Below are 22,149 nucleotides of genomic sequence, written 5' to 3' on the forward strand. Positions count from 1 at the left end.
CTTTTAACTGTTCTGAAATTTGACAACTTTTTAAATCAATATTTTGTGTACGCTGTGATAAACCAAACAGCCTGTGGCATGACTTATCATGCAGTAGTCACAAGAGTGGATGTACTATGTACAGAGAATCAATGTTATATGGTTACACTGATAAGTCAAACAGCTTGTGGCATGCTTTGTCCTGTTGCTTCTATCTCACTTCATTTCGTACTAGTGTCAGGCAAGACACAATTTGCTTAAGATGCCTTATTTATGCTTATACTTGCTGTTACACTTCAGTGGCTGGTTGTATGAATTGTAGCACTACTTTCTTCTTGTCTGTGTTACTTTTTTCATTTTAAAGTTATTTTAGTGTCAAGATAAGACGTACTAACTGGAGTGAAAAAAAGTTTTGCAGTAAACTGTGATAAGGCAAACAGCCCATGGCATCCGTTATGTCCTGTTGCTTTCATCTTCCTGCTTAATGCAGCACTAGTCATGAGCAAAGCATATTTTTCCAATACTCTCCTTTTGCGTATGCTTGCCATTAGTTTAGTGACTGGTTGTGTTCATTGCTCAGGTATTATTACTTCGTGTCGTATTAATTGTATTGTATTTTAGAGTGATCCATGCCATTCTGTATGACAGAAAGGCACAGGTTTCGTTTCTACTTTACTTGCCATTACTGCATATTTTGCATGCTTTTACTGTATGCCTGTAGTGCAGGCAGGGCAACGTAAGTTTCTTTTTTTCTGCGGCCACCCTCCTACCGTTTAACTTAATTCAGTGATGCTGAAAGATATTACTGTATAGTAAAATATCAGCCATGATTGCATTGTTTAACACTGCATATTTTCCAATATTCTTCAATACTCACTTGCCTTTGCTTGTGATTCTTTAAAAGCGGTGAAATATTTTATTCTATTGAAATGTGGCAGCAGTCCTAATGTTCTGTATATGTTTTTATGTCAGTCATTAAAAGATGATGTGAAAGAAATAAAGTGTGTGAAATGACAGAACATGGAGCTTCACAGAAAATTTCTGTGAGTCATGAAAAAAAGCTGTTAAATGACAGAAAATATGGTAAGAGAAAATGAAACATCACAGAATTTTTCTGTTAGCAGCAAATCGAAAAATACCTGTGAAATGACAGAAAAAAGTAAAAACAGAAAATTTCTGTCATCCTCACAGACATTTTCTGGTAATTTCCAACATGAAACCCTGTGAAATGACAGAAAAAGTAAAAACAGAAAACATACAATAACAGAAAATTTCTATCGTCCTAACAGAAATTCTCTGTTAGTCGAAAACTGAAAAGATCTGTAAAATGACAGAAAAAGTAAAAAACCGAAAACATAGCATAAAAGAAAATTTCTGGCAGGCCAGCTGCCAGAAAATTTCTGTTTTTTTTTTTCAATAAATATTTTTTACAGTGTAGACAGCTCCTCTCATCTCGAATAAATCCACTCCGATTTTTTTTCATGGAAGCTCTGTTGTTTCAGAGGGGATCATCGATTCAGAAAATTGGGTGCGCTCTTGCGCACAGGTTGGGCAGCTGGCTACGGTTCTTGTGATTTCCTGGCTTATGCCCGGGCACCAGACCGATCCTTTAGCATTTGCGCGACAGCGGAAGACGCCCTGATGTCCCTCGGCGACTCGTTGCAGCATTTCTTTCCGCATTTCCGGAGCCCTTCACTACGGCGTCTCTCATAGCCTCAGTCGCTTTGGGACGTTAAACCCCAATAAACCAAACCAACCAACTAGCCTGGAGCCCTTCAGAAGTAGCTTCTTGCCCACCGTGGTGTTGCCGTGGTAGGCCCAAAACTCTTTTAGTACTTGTGGTAACCGGCCCTCTTCAGGCCAACCTCGCACGCACGCTTCGAACAAAGAGGGGCTCTCTGGATCCTTTGCCTGCTCTGAGCGTATGCGGTCTAGCACGTTATCCGAGAACGCATATTGGAGAACTCCGTCCACGTATGCCGAGACGTCAGCTACAGACAGTTCTCCGATGGCTAATCCCCTGTTCATCTCTCTGGCGCGAGAAAGTGTGTCCGCCGTAGCGGTGCTTTTGCCTGGAACGTGTGTAAGCGTGAAGGAGTATCGCATTACACGCATCTTGAACCTCTGAATTCTGGGTGGGAGAGAGTCAAGGGGATCACGACCTAGCAGCGGAAGGAGGGGCTTGTGATCTGTCTCAAACATAAACGTTAGACCTCTCAGGAATTCGTGGAAGCGCTCCGCTGCCCAAGTGAAAGCCAATGCTTCCTTCTCGATCTGCGAATACCTCTGCTCAGTTTTCGTGAGCGATCTAGAGGCATATGCTACAGGACGTCTCTCGCCTGAGGGCTGATCTTGGAGTATAACTGCACCAAGTCCTTGCGAATACGCGTCCGCCAACACGATTGTCGAGTACCCGGGGTTAAGGCACCTGTTAGAGCTGTGAGTAGTCTTGATCTTCTCAAAGGCTTCCTCTTGTTGAGTTTCCCAAGACCAATCGCTGTCTTTGCTGAGAAGGCTAGAGGCGCAGACATGGACGCAGCGTCAGGAAGGGACCTTGCGAGGTGGTTCATCATGCCTAGCAAGGAAGGAACTTCAGCGACGTTTTGATGTCTGGGCAATTTCTTGGTGGCCCTAACCTTTTGAGGACCTTGGCGCACACTGCTGCCATCGAAGATCATGCCATGAAACGCTACCTGCTTGACAGAGAAACATTTTTCTTTGTTGAGGGTCACGCCCGTCTGTTGCAGCCGGTCGAGCACTTCACGAAGCCGGCTGTCGTATTCCGCTTTGTTCTTTCCGTACACCAAAATGTCGTCCTTATAGTTCAGCACACCATCTAGGCCTTGTAGGACTTGCGAGAACTTTCTTTGGAAAATTTCTGGTGCGGATGTGATCCCGAACGGTAACCTGCAGTAGCAGTACTGCCCATACGTCGTAATGAAAGTTGTCAACTTTTGACACTCTTTGGAAAGCCGTATTTGGTAGAATCCTGTATTCGCGTCCAGTTTAGAGAAGACTTTAGCTTCCTGAAAGCTCCCATGACTTGCTCCACCGTTGGCAGCTGATGGCGCTCCTGTCTTACAAACTGGTTCAGTTGTGTTAAGTCACCGCAGACTCTTACTGCTCCAGACGACTTCATTACGGGGACAATAGGCGCGCACCATTCCGTCGGCTCTTCCACCTTTTTTTATCATTCCTTCTCGGCCGCCGCGGTGGCTCAGCGGTTATGGTGCTCGGCTGCTGACCCGATAGACGCGGGTTCGATCCCGGCCACGGCGGCTGGAATTTCTTGGGAGGAGAAATTCTAGAGGCCCGTGTACTGTGCGATGTCAGTGCACGTTAAAGAACCCCAGGTGGTCGAAATTTCCGGAGCCCTTCCCTACGGCGTCTCTCATAGCCTCAGTCGCTTTGGGACGTTAAACCCCAAAAACCAAACCAAACCATTCCTTCTCGTTCTAGCCTGTCAAGGTCTTCTTTGACCCTTTCTCTAATGGCTATAGGAATCCGCTGAGGTATAGACACCGCGTACGGGATTGCAGCCGGCACAAGGCGAATCGTATGCTCCCCAGACATGGACCCTGTTCCTTGGGATACCTTAGGATACCTGCTTACTATGTCGTCAGCAGTCAGCAATTCGTATAGAAAGTGTACGATTCCTAGGGCTTTGATAGCTGGCAATCCCAAGAAGGGCGTGAGCAAGTTGTGCACGACGTTAATAGTTTCCTGCGACCGGTTTTCTTTCCAAACTACTTCTGCGTCAAATTTCCCGATTGTACGGATGCTTGAATTGCTCCGCCCGATCAGATCACCTGCTTGGTCCAGGGAACGCGGAATGAAAGGAAACTTTTCACCCACGACAGTCGCTTCTGCTCCAGTATCTACTTTCATGCCAACCTCGTGGCCGTTAATCAGCACTTTGACGAAGTGGGCAGACGCTCTGTTCTGAGATTGCTGGACCGTGCCAAGAAATTTCTTACCAGGTTCGGCAATGCAGTCGAGATTCCCGTCTGCCTGCTTCTTTTTTCGGCACGCTTTTTCGAAGTGGCCCAACTTTCAGCAGAATCGGCATCTTTCTTGCCGCCCTGGGCAGCTGCTTCTCAGATGAAACTGTCCGCCGCAGAAGCTGCAGCTCTTTTGACGATAAGCATTCTTGTGTCCGCTCGAAAACGTGCACTTTCCACCGGCTTTGCTCGACTTTACTGCGCCGACACAAGCTTCCGGGACCGTACAGTCATTGCCTTTTAGCTCGGCTTGCTGTTTCTTCACTGTTTCGCTCGTACGAGCTCTTGCCAAAGCCGTGTTCAATGTAAGCTTCGGATCCATTTGTAGTTCTTCCGATAAAGCCTCATCCCGTAGACCGACTACGAACCTGTCTCTAATTAGGCGGTCCTTCATGTCTTCGAACTCGCATCTGTCTGGTAGCCTGTTTAGCTCGGTTGCGAACTGGTCTACTGTTTCTCCCTGCTGCTGACGGCGTTGATTAACAAGTTCGCTGCGTAGCCCCTTATCATAGTTTTGATCTCTGTGCGTCGTGGCCCACCGGTGGGTCACCTGATGCTTCCCTCGGGTGCGGCGTGACACACCGGTGGGGCACACTTCTGAACCTATTTCTTCCACCTGCTGAAAGATGGCGCTACTGGCATGTATGCTAGCGCAGAAAGTCATCTCGTGGCTCCCTTGGCCTGTGCATTTCCAGGAAGTTGCTTTACCTGGGGCCGTATTTTATAAGAATTCGTTTTCTATTTTCCGCTCCGTTTCGCGTGACGTAAGCATTACGGAATCATCAGAAGAAAGCAGCAGTCGACCAATCACAGAAATGAAAGGCGCGTTGAAGATAGCCTTCGCCATTCGTTGCGTGCTCCGGTTCAATATTGGCTGCAAGTTGCATCCAATAGTGAGGTCCGGTCGGTAATGAGCCAATAGTCAGATCGCTTCTCACGGACGTTTGAACGGCACGGCTACGGCATCGAACAATAATGACCTAACGTAGGGGACCAAATGGATCATAAAAACAAAATGGATAATGGATCCTTGTAGCATATGGCATCTGGAGAATTTATCAAGTCATTTATTGCCGCGACACAGCTCGTTTCATTCCCAGTGAACGCGACTGAAGCACGTTCTCAAGGATGTCCTTGAAAAACGGCGCCATTTCTGTCTACAAAATTTGAGCTTTATGTAACTAGAGCGGGGCCAAGAGCTTCGGTCGTTCTGGTCTGAACAAGTGCCAGAGGCGCTTGTTGCTCTCGCGTTCTCGATTCTTCTTTCTTTTCCTGGGCATGCACAAGTTTCCACAAAAAAGAGTTTGCGTTTTGAAGCCGTTGCTACGTTTACTACCCACCGACCAGCTCCCCTTTGAGGGGCAATGCCACGTGACCCTGCGTATCAGCATTCACTAAGCACCAAGACTCAAGAACAAGACCTCAAACTCGGCATTTTATTGAAGTACTTCCAGAATAATTTTCCTAAGAAAAAAAAACATTTCAAATCACAACATTTGCAACTAAACGTCTTACGTGCCACCAGATCACGGTGCCTAAAACGTAGTCTATGTTCAGGAGTTCTACTCGTGCAGAAGCTTGAAGCATGGCAAACACATAAATGGCCTTCCCGCGCAATTTGCGAAAAATGTAACAACTTTCTTCGCCATTACCCTTGCCTACTATCGGCTTCTGCGAGCTCGCAGCGATGCGTAGCATCCAGTACATCTCCTTCGGACAGACCGTGCAGGTCCATCGGCTTTTTCCAGCGTATGGGCGCGCTTTGTTCCGCGTGTCCTTTCGGTCTCAATCTGAACTGTGGCGAAGAGTGCGCGTGCCAACTCCTCGCGGAATTCGATGACTGGCGACGTTTTACCGTCAACCATTGAACGGACAACCCATGCGTTCACAACTGCGGCTCCAACGATTAGCTCCACTTGAGCCCTTTCCGTAGGCAGGAGTAGTAGGACGTCCTTTGGTCACTGTAGTCTACGCCATTTTTCGCCACGTTGTAGTCGAGGGCTGTGCGCGGTTTCGTGATTGGCTCACCCTTTCTCGTTTTTTTTTCCGGTATCAACAAGGCTGCCGTCATGCTCAGCAACCGTTGTCATCATGAGAACGGGCCGTTTATCCAACCACTTCAGCACCTTTACCCGTTATGTGATTCAAGAAGAAGTCAACAATCAAATTTACTACTACATCTTCGGCATGCCCCATGCCCGCTATGGCGCCAGATTTTCCGGCATGTATTTGCACTTTCAATGTATAGCCCTCCTTCGTACAGGCATTGTATAGCTTGACTCCATACTTGTGGGCTTTACCAGGGATGTATTGCCTAAAGGCGAGGCACCCACGCCACGGAATCATCGTTTCGTCAAGGACAATCTCTTTGCCTGGCTCCAACACTGAGCAGAAATTGCGGTTCATTTTTTCATCAAGGGTCGAATACGATAGGCACGATCCTGCTGTGCGCTCATTTCCTCGTTATCTGCGAAATGCCAGAACCTCAGTAGCAGCAGAAACCGGTCGCGGGCCAAGTTCTGGCGAATGCAGTTTACGCCGTACGGATCGCTTCTTGCCCAGTAGTGCTCCAGACTACGAAGCCTTATTAGACCCATGCAGATCAGTACAACAACGAACACTTTCCTTTCTTGCACGTTTGTCTCAGGCCATTACTTGACGCGCGATTTCTCTTGTAGGGCGTTCGAGTCTATGTACTGCTTCCCATATCTGTTTGCCTCATGAACCATCATGTCCCAAATGTCATCAGTAAAAAAAAAAGAGAAAACAAGCTGAGAGCATCGTTGCTATTCGGGAGGCTGATTAGCACAGGAGGGCTCGAATACGACATCGCTCTAACTCTAGTCGTTATCGCATTCCAGCTTTCGGCAGGTAATGCAGCCTGAACATCACCATTTTCCGAATCCTCAGATTACGCTTCAACGCAAAAGCTTGACTCACCATCCCACAGTTCAGAAGACCTTTCCAATAAGTCTTCGAGGCTGTCATCGGCGCTGCTTGAACGCTCATCGTTCACTGGAGAAGTTTTGCCGCAAGAAGTGGATGGCAACGTATTTGGGCTGTCGCGTGTACCGGCGGATCCGCTTCCACCGCAGGGTCTTTTCTTCTGGTTTTCCGTACCTCCGTGGAATTTTTGACAGTCCATCACAATTTTTGAATGCTCGTAAAAAAATTGGAAAGCACAAGGATGAGGACCACGAGGTTTGGCACTGAGAGTGAGCCAAGTTATTGCGAATAGGACAGACTAATTCTTCAGCTGAGCTCTTGCACACATTGTGAGCGCTTCTCAAAAGTAGTACGTTGCGCATGTGGAAAGCGACCGAAGAAAGGGCTGGAGCGGGTAGCTGGAACATTATCTTTGCCGGTTCCTGATAGCCGTCAGCTTTATCATTAGACGCATTGCAGGCGCCAATGTCAGTAAATACAGGCGCGCTTTAATCTCTACCGCTATCTGTGTTTTGATAGTGGAAACGCATTTTCATGCATTTGTGGACACACATCGTCGCCGCACTGCAAGAAACGCATCGTTGTTAGCGCCAGCACGGCTGGACTGCGTTGCGTGACCCACCGGTGGGCCACGACGCAGTGAACGTGTTAAAGCGAGCACTCTCGTACACTGTATTCTTGGTGTGGACAAAGTAGCTCTGAAACTTCGACTTTACGAAGCTGAGATCCTTCATTTCTTCATCTTTGACATAAAGAGACCGTAGAAGCTCCCGCGACGTTCTGCCCATTGTATAGAGAGGTGTCCTTACTTGCACTTCGGCTGGCGTCTCGTGTAGTCCGGAGGCGAATCTGTAGTCGTCAAATTCGTCCATCCAGGCGGGCCAGTCCGCGACGTTCTGGAAGTCGAAGGGCCTCGGAGGCTTGATTCCCGCCATTCCGAAGTGTTGCTTGTCGCCTATCACCGGGAAGACTTGCTCTTGTTGCAGCAGCTTCTGGTCATCTCCTTGTTGGCGGTGCTTTTGCGGTGCCTCATCGGAGCCGGCCTTCATCCCACTTCTGACACCATGTCAGACCAGTCAGACAGACGCTGGTGATGGTGAGAAACGACCCCTTTGAATGCTCCGTCACGAAATATATATAGCCAGAACACTCACATCATTTATATGAGAACTGGGTGATGGAAAGGAAGGCATAGCGCATATTTCAGCGCGTATCGGTGGAACGGCCGCGCGAACAGTGCTTATCAGGATGACTGTCACAAGTTATGACACCTTTATATGTCGCTGCGCATTAACACCAAAACCGCGAACAGTTGTGCACACAGGCAAGCGGTGGTTTGACGGAACACAGCCGCGTACGGCTCTAATCTACCCGACGGCGTTCTAGTCAATGGCCTAATGCCTGCGCGGCCACAAATTTCCCGTGCCACTCACGGTTCGAAGTGGGTCTCGAGGACACGGCAGAGTCGCTGGTTCGGAGCGCTGCTCTACCCGGCGACACTGGTCGGTGGTTGCCCAAGCGAGGCGGTGGCCAGGAAGGCGGCGAACCGAAGTCGTCGCGTCGCTGCAGCTCGCCAAGGCTGGCACTGGCGAGATGGCGGCCCGAAGCCGTCACATCACTGTCTCCCGCAGCCGACCCAGCCACAACCGCGGCGTTCGAACACTGCCACGTCCCCCTACACACCACGCGCACTCCACACCGTCGTCATCTTCGCCGCGCCGGCCACTGCAGCAGCGCCACCACCACACTTCCCCCGTGTTTCAGAAAGTTGTCCGCACACAACGTCTACCAGTGTGCACAACACCATAATACAGCACAAGCAGTACGCAAGTATGGCCGCACAAAAGGAAAAGTCACACAGAGAAGATACGAAGTTAGCGCGGGCAGCTGGCACACAATAGCAGTAGTCAACAGGTGACAACAGCGGACAACACCACACGAAGTAATAAAAAAAGCAGTGCCCGTAAAGAGGCCCGGGTACACTCATTGGCTGGAGGATAGAGGCAATAAGTAAGCCAGGGCCGCTCTCATCCCCACAATAATCCTCGCGGCTTATATAATAATCCGCTCCTACGTTTGCAGAACCCCTGATGCACTCTACGTGGAAGTCGTACTCTAATCGAATCGAATCGAGATAAGATTGTTTGGCTTCATATCGATGCTTGTCCGTGAGTCCGGTGGAAATGGTGACGGCCCTCCAATCTTGAGTTTGATGCAGCATTGGGTATGGAACACCCTCGCCGAATGTTTCTTCATCCTTCAATTCGTCCTCATTAGCCAAGGCTGCTGCCGATTACTGCGGCATGGCAGTCACTTCGGAATGTGCAACATTTCCTGTGACGCCTTGCCCATCCTCCTCAGTAGCACTGGCAGCTCCTGCTATATTCGGCACAGAAGGCTTTCGTTCCTCATATTTTTTCAACATGTTAATGTGGAAAAGTGTGACTCTGTGACCCAGATCAATAACATAGTCTACGTCACCGCGTCTCTCCAATACCTCAAATGGTCCTTTCCACGACATGATCAGTTTGTTGGAGTCAGTGGGCAAAAGTACCAAAACTTTGTCACCCTTGGAAAGCTGTCGCTTCCTAGCACGCTTGTCATAACATGTTTTCTGCAGCTGTTTGGCCCTCTTCGACTCCACCGGGGCGAGAACACAGGTGTTCAAGTAAGCACAAGTAAGCTGAACTGGGCTAGTCGGAGCAATTGCATCTTCGAAAAACGTAGCGCGAAACACAAGACACAGGTAAGGTGAAGACAGGACACGAGCGCTTCTCACGACTAAATTTTTATTAGGAAGGATAACAGAATATATACCACAGATATGGAGGCGAAGAGAAAGAAGGAAACAACAAAATAACAACTCAAAAAAAAACAAGAACAAGACGAGAAGATAAGAGGTCGGCGATGGACGCAGGTACATAGCATTGCAATATAAAACACGTGCACAGTTACTTGACAACCGATTGGAGGTACACAATCTCACTTTTTGTTAAGGCGATCGATGCGTCACTAATACACTCCCCCCCCCCTTTCGCGATATAGAACGCTTCAATAATCTCCCTTGTACGTTGGTGATATGCCCTGTCAAGAACAGCAGTCTTATCGAAAAGGGGGTGACATTTACAATCCCTGCAATGCTTCGGTAAATTTTCAAGAGCTGTTGGCGTCAAAGAATTTCTGTGTTCAAACAGCCGGACATTTAGACACCGCCCGGTCTGCCCTACATAGAATTTTCCACACGAAAGAGGAATCTTATAAATCACCTCTTTTTTACATGGCACGAACCTTGATTTGTGATTAACATGGCAACGATGATCACTTTTCAATCCCTCTGCTTTCGCTCTGACCACCGCACACAATCCAGATAACTTCACGGGAGCTGAGATTACTGTGCCCACCTCGTAACGATTGGCAACATTTCGTAACCCATGTGAAAAACGATGTACATAGGGCAAAACGACAGGTTTCTTTTTCGCGTCGAATAACATAGCCTTCTTGGCATCCTTGCCCTTGAGCCACAACAGGAGTTTTTCGCAACTAGTGCTAATCAACGAAAGCGGATAACCGGACTTAGTCAATCTATTAACTTGTTCATGAAAACTTGTGTCGTTTTGCCCTATGTACATCGTTTTTCACATGGGTTACGAAATGTTGCCAATCGTTACGAGGTGGGCACAGTAATCTCAGCTCCCGTGAAGTTATCTGGATTGTGTGCGGTGGTCAGAGCGAAAGCAGAGGGATTGAAAAGTGATCATCGTTGCCATGTTAATCACAAATCAAGGTTCGTGCCATGTAAAAAAGAGGTGATTTATAAGATTCCTCTTTCGTGTGGAAAATTCTATGTAGGGCAGACCGGGCGGTGTCTAAATGTCCGGCTGTTTGAACACAGAAATTCTTTGACGCCAACAGCTCTTGAAAATTTACCGAAGCATTGCAGGGATTGTAAATGTCACCCCCTTTTCGATAAGACTGCTGTTCTTGACAGGGCATATCACCAACGTACAAGGGAGATTATTGAAGCGTTCTATATCGCGAAAGGGGGGGGGGGAGTGTATTAGTGACGCATCGATCGCCTTAACAAAAAGTGAGATTGTGTACCTCCAATCGGTTGTCAAGTAACTGTGCACGTGTTTTATATTGCAATGCTATGTACCTGCGTCCATCGCCGACCTCTTATCTTCTCGTCTTGTTCTTGTTTTTTTTGAGTTGTTATTTTGTTGTTTCCTTCTTTCTCTTCGCCTCCATATCTGTGGTATATATTCTGTTATCCTTCCTAATAAAAATTTAGTCGTGAGAAGCGCTCGTGTCCTGTCTTCACCTTACCTGTGTCTTGTGTTTCGCGCTACGTTTTTCGAAGATGCAATTGCTCCGACTAGCCCAGTTCAGCTTACTTGTGCAGTTCCTTTCTTGTACATCGGGCTCTTTTTCATGTCCTAACCCACGCTTTCTAAACCCAGCCACTTTGGCGTCACTAATTGCCATTTGTGTGGTTAAAGCAAGAACTGCTTCATGGTACTCCAAACAAGGCCTGATTCTCCCGGAATTCCATGGTATGTGTGGTTCAATGAAGCCGTCTGTGGGACACTCTCGCCGTGTCAGTCGCATCCTCTGTTCCGAGTGGTGGCGACAAGTCAGACACTACAAGGACTGCCTTCGTCTGGTGTGCGAACTCAACGGTCCGAACTACCTTCCTACCTACCGTGACTGGTGCCGGACTGCGGAGCAGGCCACGGAATTTCTGTGGGCGTCGGTGCGGATCCGTCTTCCTGGCAAGAAGAAAAAACGACCCCCGGAAGAAAAGGTGATCGTACTAGGAAATCAGCGCCTCCCTGAGAAACACCTGAGGACACTACAACTTGGGCCGAAATACGCCTTCCAACCAGCTTTGAACCCCTTCGACAAACTGGCATTGGTGAGGTCCATTTCTGCTCGGACACGGGACGATGTGCGGGCTCGCTGTGTGGAAGAGTGTGTAGATGCTGTGACTAGGACATGTGACGTCGAGCAATGTAAGTCCCCAATCAAAAGTTTGGCTGATTTCTTGGTCTCTTCAAAATTAAGGGTGCTGGTTTCGGATAAGGAGGGCTTCTTTGTCGTCATGCCCAATGATATGTATCTGGAAAAAGCCAACGGTGCAATGGAAAAGAATTTTCACCAGGTCACCAAAAAAGCAGCCCAGGTCAAGCAGAGGGCGATATCTCTGCTTGAAGAGATGTCGATGGATCGCCTAGCGAAAGCTGTCAAGGGCGCAAAAGTGTCGCATTTGGACATTTTTTTCTCAGTCAAAACACATAAGCCTGACTTTCCATTCAGGGCGATCGTGTCTGAAGCGGGCTCATGGCAACATGCTATCTCAGGCTTCTTGCTTAGGAGCCTTTCGGCCTTAGAAATTGATGACCCGTTCCTAGTACCTAATTCGGAGAAGATCGTCCAGCACCTACAGACGTCCGACACGAGGGGGCTCCGGGCTTTCAGCATTGATGTGGAGAATCTTTACTATGATATACCCCACGATGCTCTTTTGCAAAGTGTTCGGACGTGCATCTGCGACTGCAATGATGAGGCGCGGTTCATCAATCATAGTGGCATGCCCGTGGATTCCTTTTTGGAATTGGTATCATTCTACCTGAAGTCCACATTTGTGGGTTGGAAAGGGTCGTTTTTCCTGCAAAAATCGGGGATCTGTATCGGCTCACGGGTAGCTCCGGTTCTGTCAAACATTTTCCTTAGCCAAATCGACAAAACAATTGAGAGGAATCTGGACGGCCTATCATTGAACATTTTTCGGTATGTTGATGACTATTTGGTTCTTCTTCCCTCTGATCGTTTCAATCACTCGGTCGTTGACGTTTTAAAGGTATTTAAGACATGTGGTCAAGGTTTGAGTTTCACTTTCGAATTGCCTAATGAAAACTCTCTTCAATTTCTTGACTTATCTCTTCATTCTGGCAATAAGCATCTTTGCTGGGGCTACCACCCTAGGTCTTCTAAACCTTTACTCCATTTTCACTCCGGGCATTCTAAAGTAGTAAAAAATGCAATTGTCTCCTCATGCTTACGCTCTGCTTTACTTAAGTCTTGCCATGATAAAATAGCCACAAGTTTTCATGAACAAGTTAATAGATTGACTAAGTCCGGTTATCCGCTTTCGTTGATTAGCACTAGTTGCGAAAAACTCCTGTTGTGGCTCAAGGGCAAGGATGCCAAGAAGGCTATGTTATTCGACGCGAAAAAGAAACCTGTCGTTTTGCCCTATGTACATCGTTTTTCACATGGGTTACGAAATGTTGCCAATCGTTACGAGGTGGGCACAGTAATCTCAGCTCCCGTGAAGTTATCTGGATTGTGTGCGGTGGTCAGAGCGAAAGCAGAGGGATTGAAAAGTGATCATCGTTGCCATGTTAATCACAAATCAAGGTTCGTGCCATGTAAAAAAGAGGTGATTTATAAGATTCCTCTTTCGTGTGGAAAATTCTATGTAGGGCAGACCGGGCGGTGTCTAAATGTCCGGCTGTTTGAACACAGAAATTCTTTGACGCCAACAGCTCTTGAAAATTTACCGAAGCATTGCAGGGATTGTAAATGTCACCCCCTTTTCGATAAGACTGCTGTTCTTGACAGGGCATATCACCAACGTACAAGGGAGATTATTGAAGCGTTCTATATCGCGAAAGGGGGGGGGGAGTGTATTAGTGACGCATCGATCGCCTTAACAAAAAGTGAGATTGTGTACCTCCAATCGGTTGTCAAGTAACTGTGCACGTGTTTTATATTGCAATGCTATGTACCTGCGTCCATCGCCGACCTCTTATCTTCTCGTCTTGTTCTTGTTTTTTTTGAGTTGTTATTTTGTTGTTTCCTTCTTTCTCTTCGCCTCCATATCTGTGGTATATATTCTGTTATCCTTCCTAATAAAAATTTAGTCGTGAGAAGCGCTCGTGTCCTGTCTTCACCTTACCTGTGTCTTGTGTTTCGCGCTTCGTTTTTCGAAGAAACACAGGTGTTCTGTAAGCGTTCTCGAAGCTCCATCATGTATTGATAGGTGAATTTGGTTTCTTCATCTAAATGGCTGTTAGTCCACAAATCTCTCAGCACACTCATCGGCCCTCGCACATGTATTCCGTATAAAAGTTCAAAGGGCGCAAAGCAGGTGCTGCTCTGCGGTAGCTCCCTGTAAGCAAACAGCAAGGGTCCCAAGTACCGGTCCCAACACTTAGGTTGCTCTTGGCGCATGCGACTTATCATGCGTTTCAGCGTGCCATTGAAACGTTCAGCTAAACCATTCGACATTGGGTGGTTGGGCGTGGTCCGCAGCTGTTTTAGTAAGAGGAGGCGTCTAAATTCCTTCAAGACAGCAGACATGAAGTAGGAGCCACGACCGGTGAAAATTTCGTCAGATATCCCGACTCTATAAAACATCTATAGCAGTCCTTCGGCCACCTGTTTCGCTACAATTGAGCACAACGCCGATAACATCCGGACATCGTGTAGCGAAGTCCACCATGGTCAAGATATACCGGTTCTCTTTCTCGGATGTGGGTGACAGTGGCCCAATAACGTCAACAGCAACTCGCGTGAACGGGGTTTCAATAATAGGGGTAGTTCCCAAGGGAGCTCGGGCCACGAGGTGCCGAAGCACCGTTCTTTCACAAATTTCGCACGACCTGACGAACCGTCTCACCTCCGACTGGACCTCGGGCCAATAAAAGTAGGCCGGTGTGCGGTCCGTCGTTTTCATCACATCTTGGTGACCGGCCAAAATGCCTTAGTGTGGAAGCTTAAGCACGGCTTCTCGCAGCTGTCGCGGAACAATGAGCTGTTCGAGTTCTTTCCGGCACGGCATCTTGTGCTTACGAAATAAGATTCCGTCGGTAAGGAAATATTGCGTCTGATGCGCTCTACTCACAACTGTGGTGCCGACGGCTTCGAAGCAAGGGCGTAACGATTCGTCGCTGCTCTGGAACTCTTGCAGCATACTGCGGCTTATGGTTGTAGCGGACGTCGTTACCACTGGCAGATGAGACGCTGAATGTTTCGCCTGCGCAACCGCTATCATCGGGTCTGTCTCGTAGGTGCAAGACAAACCTGCCATATCATTCGTCAAATGTGTATGTCCAGGACCCAACACGGAAGGTTCTCGCCCTCTGGTCTACGCTTCCGGTGAATCACCACGTAATGATGGCGTCGAATTGTCTCGATGGGCACTTGATGAGAGATCGCCTCCACAGTCGGCGGCGACGACGACGTTGCTGCTCGACTCGGAAGCTTTAGGCTCTGCCGTCAACTTCGATCTGCCAGTAACCATTTTTTATTCCAGCGAAGAAAAGTAGCCCGCGTGCCGCAGCCTATCAAGAGAGTCGTCAATGCATGGTAACTGGTAGACGTCTTTCTTTGTATCCTGGTTAAGCCTCCGGTAGTCAATGCAAAATCGCAGACTACCACCCTTCTTCTTAACCAAAACCACAGGCGAAGCCCACGGGCTCCTCGATGGCTGAATAACACAATCCTGCAGCATCTCTTGGACTTTATCAGCTATGGCTTCATGCTCCCGCAATGAGACACGGTATGGATTTTTTCGAACCGGTCGGGTACTGTAGTCCGTTATGGTGCGGTGCTTAGCCAGAGGCGTCTGTTTGACTGCCGGCGTAGACGAGAAACAGTCTTGAAACTGATGCAAAAGGCCGACTCGGCTTTCCCTATCGGTCGGGGGTAAGCCTGGGTTCACGTCGAGGATCAACTGAGGTGTGCGGCAAGTGGACGTTTCGCTCTGGAGGGCAAGACAGTCATGAATTTCGGCGATGCCCTCGAAGTATGCGACCGCAGTGTCCTTGGCGGTGCTTTGCCGTTCGGTCCCGAAATTCGTTAGAAGGACATCTGCCAGGCCGTTCCATAGGGTGACGATACCTCTCGCAATGCAGACCCCATGAGAGAGCACAAGCGCAGTGTTTTGTTCTGCTACGCTGTCAGCACTGCACCGGTCGTCACAAATGACGGTGACGAAGGCAGAGGATCGCAGAGGCACGGTCACATCTGCGTCGATTATGCGCAGGGCCGCTCTGCATGCTTCGGTGTCGGCTGAAATTGTTCCAGGGGTCAAAAATGTTACCAGACGACCAGGAAGGTTTATCATGCCACGATGCTCGGGCAAGTCCATTCCAAGGATCAGGTCTTTGCAGCAGTGCGGCAGAACAAGAAAAGTGCCAACAACAGCAGAGTTGGCAATGGTGACTCGAACAGTGCACCTCCGGACAGGGGTCATAAGGTGACCACCAGCAGTACAAATTTGAGGTCCATCCCATTCTGTCTTCACCTTGCTGAGGCGATCCGCGAGGTGCTTGCTTAATATCGAAAAGTCCGCGTCTGTATGGACTAAAGCAGTCACTGGGTGCCCGTCAACGTCAATGCGGGGGTCGGCGCTAACTACCGCCTCGGTGTCAGGAAAATTCGGTATCACAGGATCAGACTGCGGCGGCATCGGGATCGCGGCATCGCGCTCCGGCGGTATTCAGGGGTATTCGTTATATCTGCTGTCAGCAACCTTCCCCCTGAGGTCGCCGCTTTCAGTTTCCCCGGCGCGGGCTTGGAGAACGGCGCCTCAGTACATCTGCGAAACCTGGCGGCTGGGCGACGTGATGCGTGCTGAAGACGGAGATTGGGGTCGGCGGGTATAGGGGGTTTGGTGGGCAGCAAGGTATACCTCTATTTCGTGGGGTCGCTCACCGAAACGGGGACAGGGAGCGTCACGTGGGAAGCCCCGTAGGCCGATGTCACGGTAGGGGCAACGGCGATACAGGTGGCCGGCTTACCCGCAATTGTAGCAGAGTGGCTGCTGGTCAGAAGTGCGCCAAAGAGCCGCCTTCCGGGCCGGTGGACGCATGGCAGGTCCTCGTTGGGGCCGCTGGTCGAATGACGGTGGCAGAGCGATTGGCGGCGGTGGATGGTACGGCACACGTTGCACAGGTGGCAACTCGGAACGCAGAGCCACGGCGTAGCTCATGGGGCGTGGCTCCGGCCTGACTGGAGGAGGCGGTGAAAATGCTTGGCGAATATCGCCGCGCACAGCTTCGGTAAGAGCTGCAGCCGTCGGATCAGACGAGGCAAGGGCCAGTTTCTGGAGCTCTTCACGGACCACCGCGCGTATGAGCTCACGCAGCGACAAATTGTCGCTGGACACGCTCAAAGAAGGCGAACAGGCGCTTGGCTCACCGCACAAGGAGTCATCTTGGCAGCAGCGCGGCTGCAAGGCCCGCTCAATGGCGGTCGCCTCTTTGATGAAGTCGGCTAGAGCCTGCGGGAGATTTCGTACCAAGCCAGCGAGGAGTTGGTCATCATGGGGTAATACCTATTCATAAGTAGAACAGAAAACTGGGCGAGTTGGTGAAGGTTCAACATTATGTACAGCGCGAAAAACTAAGACAGGGGAAGAAACACGCAAACAAACAAGCGCTCACTATCAATGTCAAGTATTTCTCATCTTCAAAATCAAGCGCTTCGAATTTTATCTTTCAGCCCATACACAGCCACTGCTTCACCTCTTTACTCTGACCTAAACATTCTGCCATTGAAATGCCTCCTTAATCTTAGGTTAGGTCTTCTAATCTACCGCGCTCGCAATAATAACAATCAACTTCTGTGTTTTTCCGCATCTTTCCTTTCTAATAGCAATAACACTAGATTCTCTGAACAATACAATATGCTTCTACCAAAAGTGAGCACAAATTATGGAAAACAAACTGCTTTTTTCTCCGCCATCAAAACCTGGAATTGATTACCACTAGCAATCAAATCCGCACGTTCGCAGCCCCCTTTCTACATTTTACTAAAAAAACGTCTCCTATCAACCCATTCAGCTTCATGCCATGCTTAAGGTTGCTTTCATCTTATTTTCTGTTCCCCACTCTGACAGCAAACGGTCATATTGTTAATCATCTGGAACCTCTTTTTTTTCTTTCTTTCTCCGCCTGTGTTTTATATCTGCATTTATTCAATGCCCATTGTTATCTCCGGAAATTTCGACCACCTGGGTACTTTAACGTGCACTGACATCGCACAGTACACGGGCCTCTAGAATTTCTCCCCCAAAGAAATGTAGCCGCCGCGGCCGGTATCGAACCCGCGGTAGAGTAGGTTAATATCAGATTAGTTGGGTAGTTCGTCTGCGCAGTCTTGGTGCTATTTAGCATTGTACGGCGGTTTTGTGCTGCAGCTTTTTCCAAGGCATCGTCGACGATAGGCTTCGAGTAGCGCTGTTAGACCAAATGTTTGCGGAGTGTCTCCCATATAGATGCGAAGTCGACTTCACGGGAGCAGATGCGTTTAAATCTTAGAGCCCGGATATATGGCACTCCTTTCTGGCAATGCTTTACGTGGCTACTTTCAAATTGCAAGCATTGGTGCCTGTCCGTTGGCTTCCTAAATATGGAGGTGACAAGCTTGTTTTGCGAAATCTGAAGTTTGACGTCCAGAAAGCTGATGGTAGAGGTTGAGTAGGCGTGGGAAAAAGAGATGCTTCTTTGAGCATTATTAACCCTTTATGAGACATGAAGTTGTGAGCAATGAACACCGGCTGTTCAGGGCGGGATTCTTATTCTTATCAGCTTTTTATGAAATATGCAAATTTTGAGTTCTCTAGAGTTAGTGGTTTTCGAGAAAAAAGTGGGACACAGGAGTCCCACCGCCCCATGAGTGCGTTTGAGAAAGTGGGACATATGTGTCCCGCTGACCTCTGAAGCACAGTCGCTCAAGAAAAAAAGTAATTTTATCTTGTACAGAAGGGTGGGCTTACCAACAACAAAGTATGGAGAATACAAAAGCCTACTTTCTATGATAAAAAATCTAAAAAATATCGATCTATGTCCAGCACTCAGTCACTTTCAGAGAATGAACATAGCACAAAAGGGCATAGCACAGGATAGCACAAAAGGGCATTATTTGCAGATTTCGTCAGTAAAAAGAAAGGTTCAAACTTACCCTTCATGACGAATACCGGTTGAAAAGCGCGCCAAAATCTACTGAAAACCGCACGCAACGCACGCAAGGAGTTCGGTTCGCTTGAGGCACAGGTATGTGCTGCCGCCGCTCGGCGCTCTTGTAAAGAGCCATCAAAACAGCTTCTTTGAACATCCACGAGATGGCAGTAAAAGCAAAAACGAAATTGATTCGCGCGGTTTTAACCACAAAAGTCAGTGTAACCACGAAAAAAGTGGGACATATGAGTCGCTAACGATGGATTTGCATCATCCTGATTCTCCGCCCTGTCGGCATGTATTTCTTTACCACGTAAGTCGTCCAGGAGTCTAAACACCAGCTCAACTACTTCCTGCATGGACAGACTTCCGCGCATGAATGAAACTCCAATCCACCGATGAGCGGCAAAAGAGCTTTAGACTGGATACGCTTCCCGAAATATATGGATGAGGAATGCTGAATTTGACTATGCAAAATTTTTTTTGCAAACAGTACACACAGGACAAACGAAAATGATCTATAAAGCACATTTAAGAACTAGTCAGTAAAAAGAAAACTTTTGAAACTTGTCGTTCATAGTCAACCAGCTGGACAGAGTGCCAAAATCTGCTGAAAACAGCATGCACCGCGCGCAAGTAGAACAGTTCACTTGAGACGCATGCCTGTGTGGTAAGTGCGCCGCTCAATACAACATTTTTATTAAAACAGTTTCCTCGGACATCCAGGAGGTTGCAGTGGAAATTTAAGCGAAATTAATTCATTGGTTTTCAGCTCAAAAATCAAAACATTACTATGAAAAAAGTGGGACGTATGAGTCCCGCTGTCCCACAAAGGGTTTTAGCGATTAATTTGAGTAGCTCTTCTTCACCACGGCACCATATAAGAAATATGTCATCTATGAACCTCCTATAAAAAAGAGGTCTGAAGAGACAGCTCTCCAGGTATTCAGTCTCCAGAATGCCTATAAATATATTGGCATAATTGAGACCTACTTTTGTGCTCATTGATGTGCCACTAATTTGTACGTACTGGTCGCCATCAAGTTTAAAGTTATTCATTTCCAGCACCAAATGCAGAAGTGTTTCAAGGGTCGTGCCATGCGCTGGTCTTTACACTTTGTAACCTCTGTAAGCATTAGCGACTGCCCTGATCCCATCCGAGTGGGGTATGTTGCTGTATACGGACACAACATCGAGGGTAACGAATACGTTGTTTTCTGGAATGAACAGATTAATTACGTCAGAAAAAAAAAGAGTTTTGTCTTTTATAAACGAAGGACAATTTTGGGGTATGTCTCTGATTAAGCTGTCGACAAAACTGGAAATCTTTCCTGACGTGCTCCTATTCTGGAAATAATTGGTCGCCCTGGAATAGTTTCCTTATGTATTTTTGGCAGAAGGTAGAACCTACCGGGGATGGGAGAGAATGGAAGCAAAAACTTGGCGATTTTATCAGTTATTCTCTTCTCCTTTACGAGGTCTCCTAGAGTGGTTTGGACCAGGTGTTTGAAATGTGAAGTTGGGTCGGAAGCTAAACGTTTGTAGAATGATTGGTTGCTTAGCTGCCACTCTGCCTCATACTTGTAGTCTCTGGTATGCATCATGACAATTGCACCACCTTTGTCTGCGGCCTTTATAACTATGTCGGACCGTGTGGCGAGGGACGTCAAGGCAATTTGCTTTTTGTGTGAAAGATTTTTTGGCAATACGAGCGCCTTTTATATTCGGACAGTATATCAGTGTGCACGGCCTTTATGTAGAGATTGAAACATTTGTCGCGCTGTGGAGGTGGAGTCCAGTGCATAGTCGATGGAAGAGATGGCACAGCGTCCTTGTTCTGAGTCTTATTATCACAGTAGACTCTGAACCCACGACCTCCGAGGTCGTGGGTTCGGATCCTACCGGCGGCTTATGGTTGCTCTTTCTTCTCCTTTGCTAATCAATTAGCTTTAAGCGATAACATATTCAGTAATATTCTAAATTGATCAACACCACAAAATAACTAACTAAATAAATAAATTAAAAATTCCCTGTGTCCCTTGGTTTCTGTGGCTGTTGGCTTCTATCATATATATATATATATATATATATATATACTCCACACATGAGTACTATTACCCTTCTGTACCGTAAGCCTGCCTACTGCAGAAAATTACGAAACGTTGGAACAAATTTCTCATATCTGATGGGCTGTGGCAAGTTGTGTCAAGATGCAGCTTCTAGTGCGCGATACACAGAAAAGATTTATCCAACCGTCCGGGAAAGAACCATGTGATCGTATTTATTTTCCCAAATGCTACGCCTTATTACGGAAATATGGCTTGGCGGCCTTCTGCATAGTTGGGGGCAGAAATGCATCATGTACTTGTCCTGCACAGAGAACCAAATAGGAAATAAATTTAGCAAACACGAAGCAATGTACGACGTATTAATGGGGTGCTAAATCCATGTCTAAAAATGTAAACTGGACAAAGATAGGGGTAAAGGGAGAATTAAAAACAAAGCAACAATCACAGGCTTCTGATTGTTAATGAAATTATATGCGGCAAAACAAAACATGTCCCGAATGACAGCTACTAATCTCTCGCATGTGTTTAGATAACCATAAGCACACTGGCTTCTCATGAAAAAAATTCACGCTGTCGCAACAACAAAAAAACATTAAGGAGACAGAAACATACTAAATATTGTTCCAATCTACAGAGTCAAACTGTAGAAATGCCGGATGCTGAAGTACTGAGAGGGTCTGTCAAGAAGCAGAATAGACGTGCATGGAAGGGAAACAATTAAAGGGCGAGTAATTTAAATGCAGTCCAGCAAATCCCTCTCTCCATTTTGTTGAGTTTAGCTCTCGATATATTCCTTCATATTGCTTTCATTGTTAAATCATGTCTTATTTCCTGACGTTCACCCCTCTCCTTGTTTGCTGCTTTTTCATTGCATCATGTATGCATTTTTATGTCTGCTTTGAAAATACCCTTACCAGTGGTCTAATTTCTAAAGTGGATAATGATTGATTAAGCCCCTGACAACAATATGGCTTTGGTCTCGTATGCCACTATATGTTTTGTTGCCCGTAATAGAAATTTTTTTTACTGAAGTATATGTGATTATCTGAGAGTCGTTGAGTGATATAGCCCGTTGCAATTTTCAGTGTGTTCTGCTTTTGCAGCTTATATTACCTGTGTATTCAATGCTTATTGATAAACAAAAGGAAGCTTGTGCCTGTGATGATATTTATGGGTGAATCCGAA

At 47.4% G+C, this 22,149-nt stretch overlaps 1 pseudogene; it reads right to left on the reverse strand.

Moving 5' to 3' along the window:
• Positions 1-1,164: 1,164 nt before the first annotated feature.
• On the reverse strand, positions 1,165-7,861 carry LOC149345738 (uncharacterized; annotated as a pseudogene).
• Positions 7,862-22,149: the final 14,288 nt, after the last annotated feature.

This window comes from Amblyomma mixtum, chromosome 4 (genome assembly GCF_055824585.1).
Source record: "Amblyomma mixtum isolate Tamu chromosome 4, ASM5582458v1, whole genome shotgun sequence".
Taxonomy (NCBI): Eukaryota; Metazoa; Arthropoda; class Arachnida; order Ixodida; family Ixodidae; genus Amblyomma; species Amblyomma mixtum.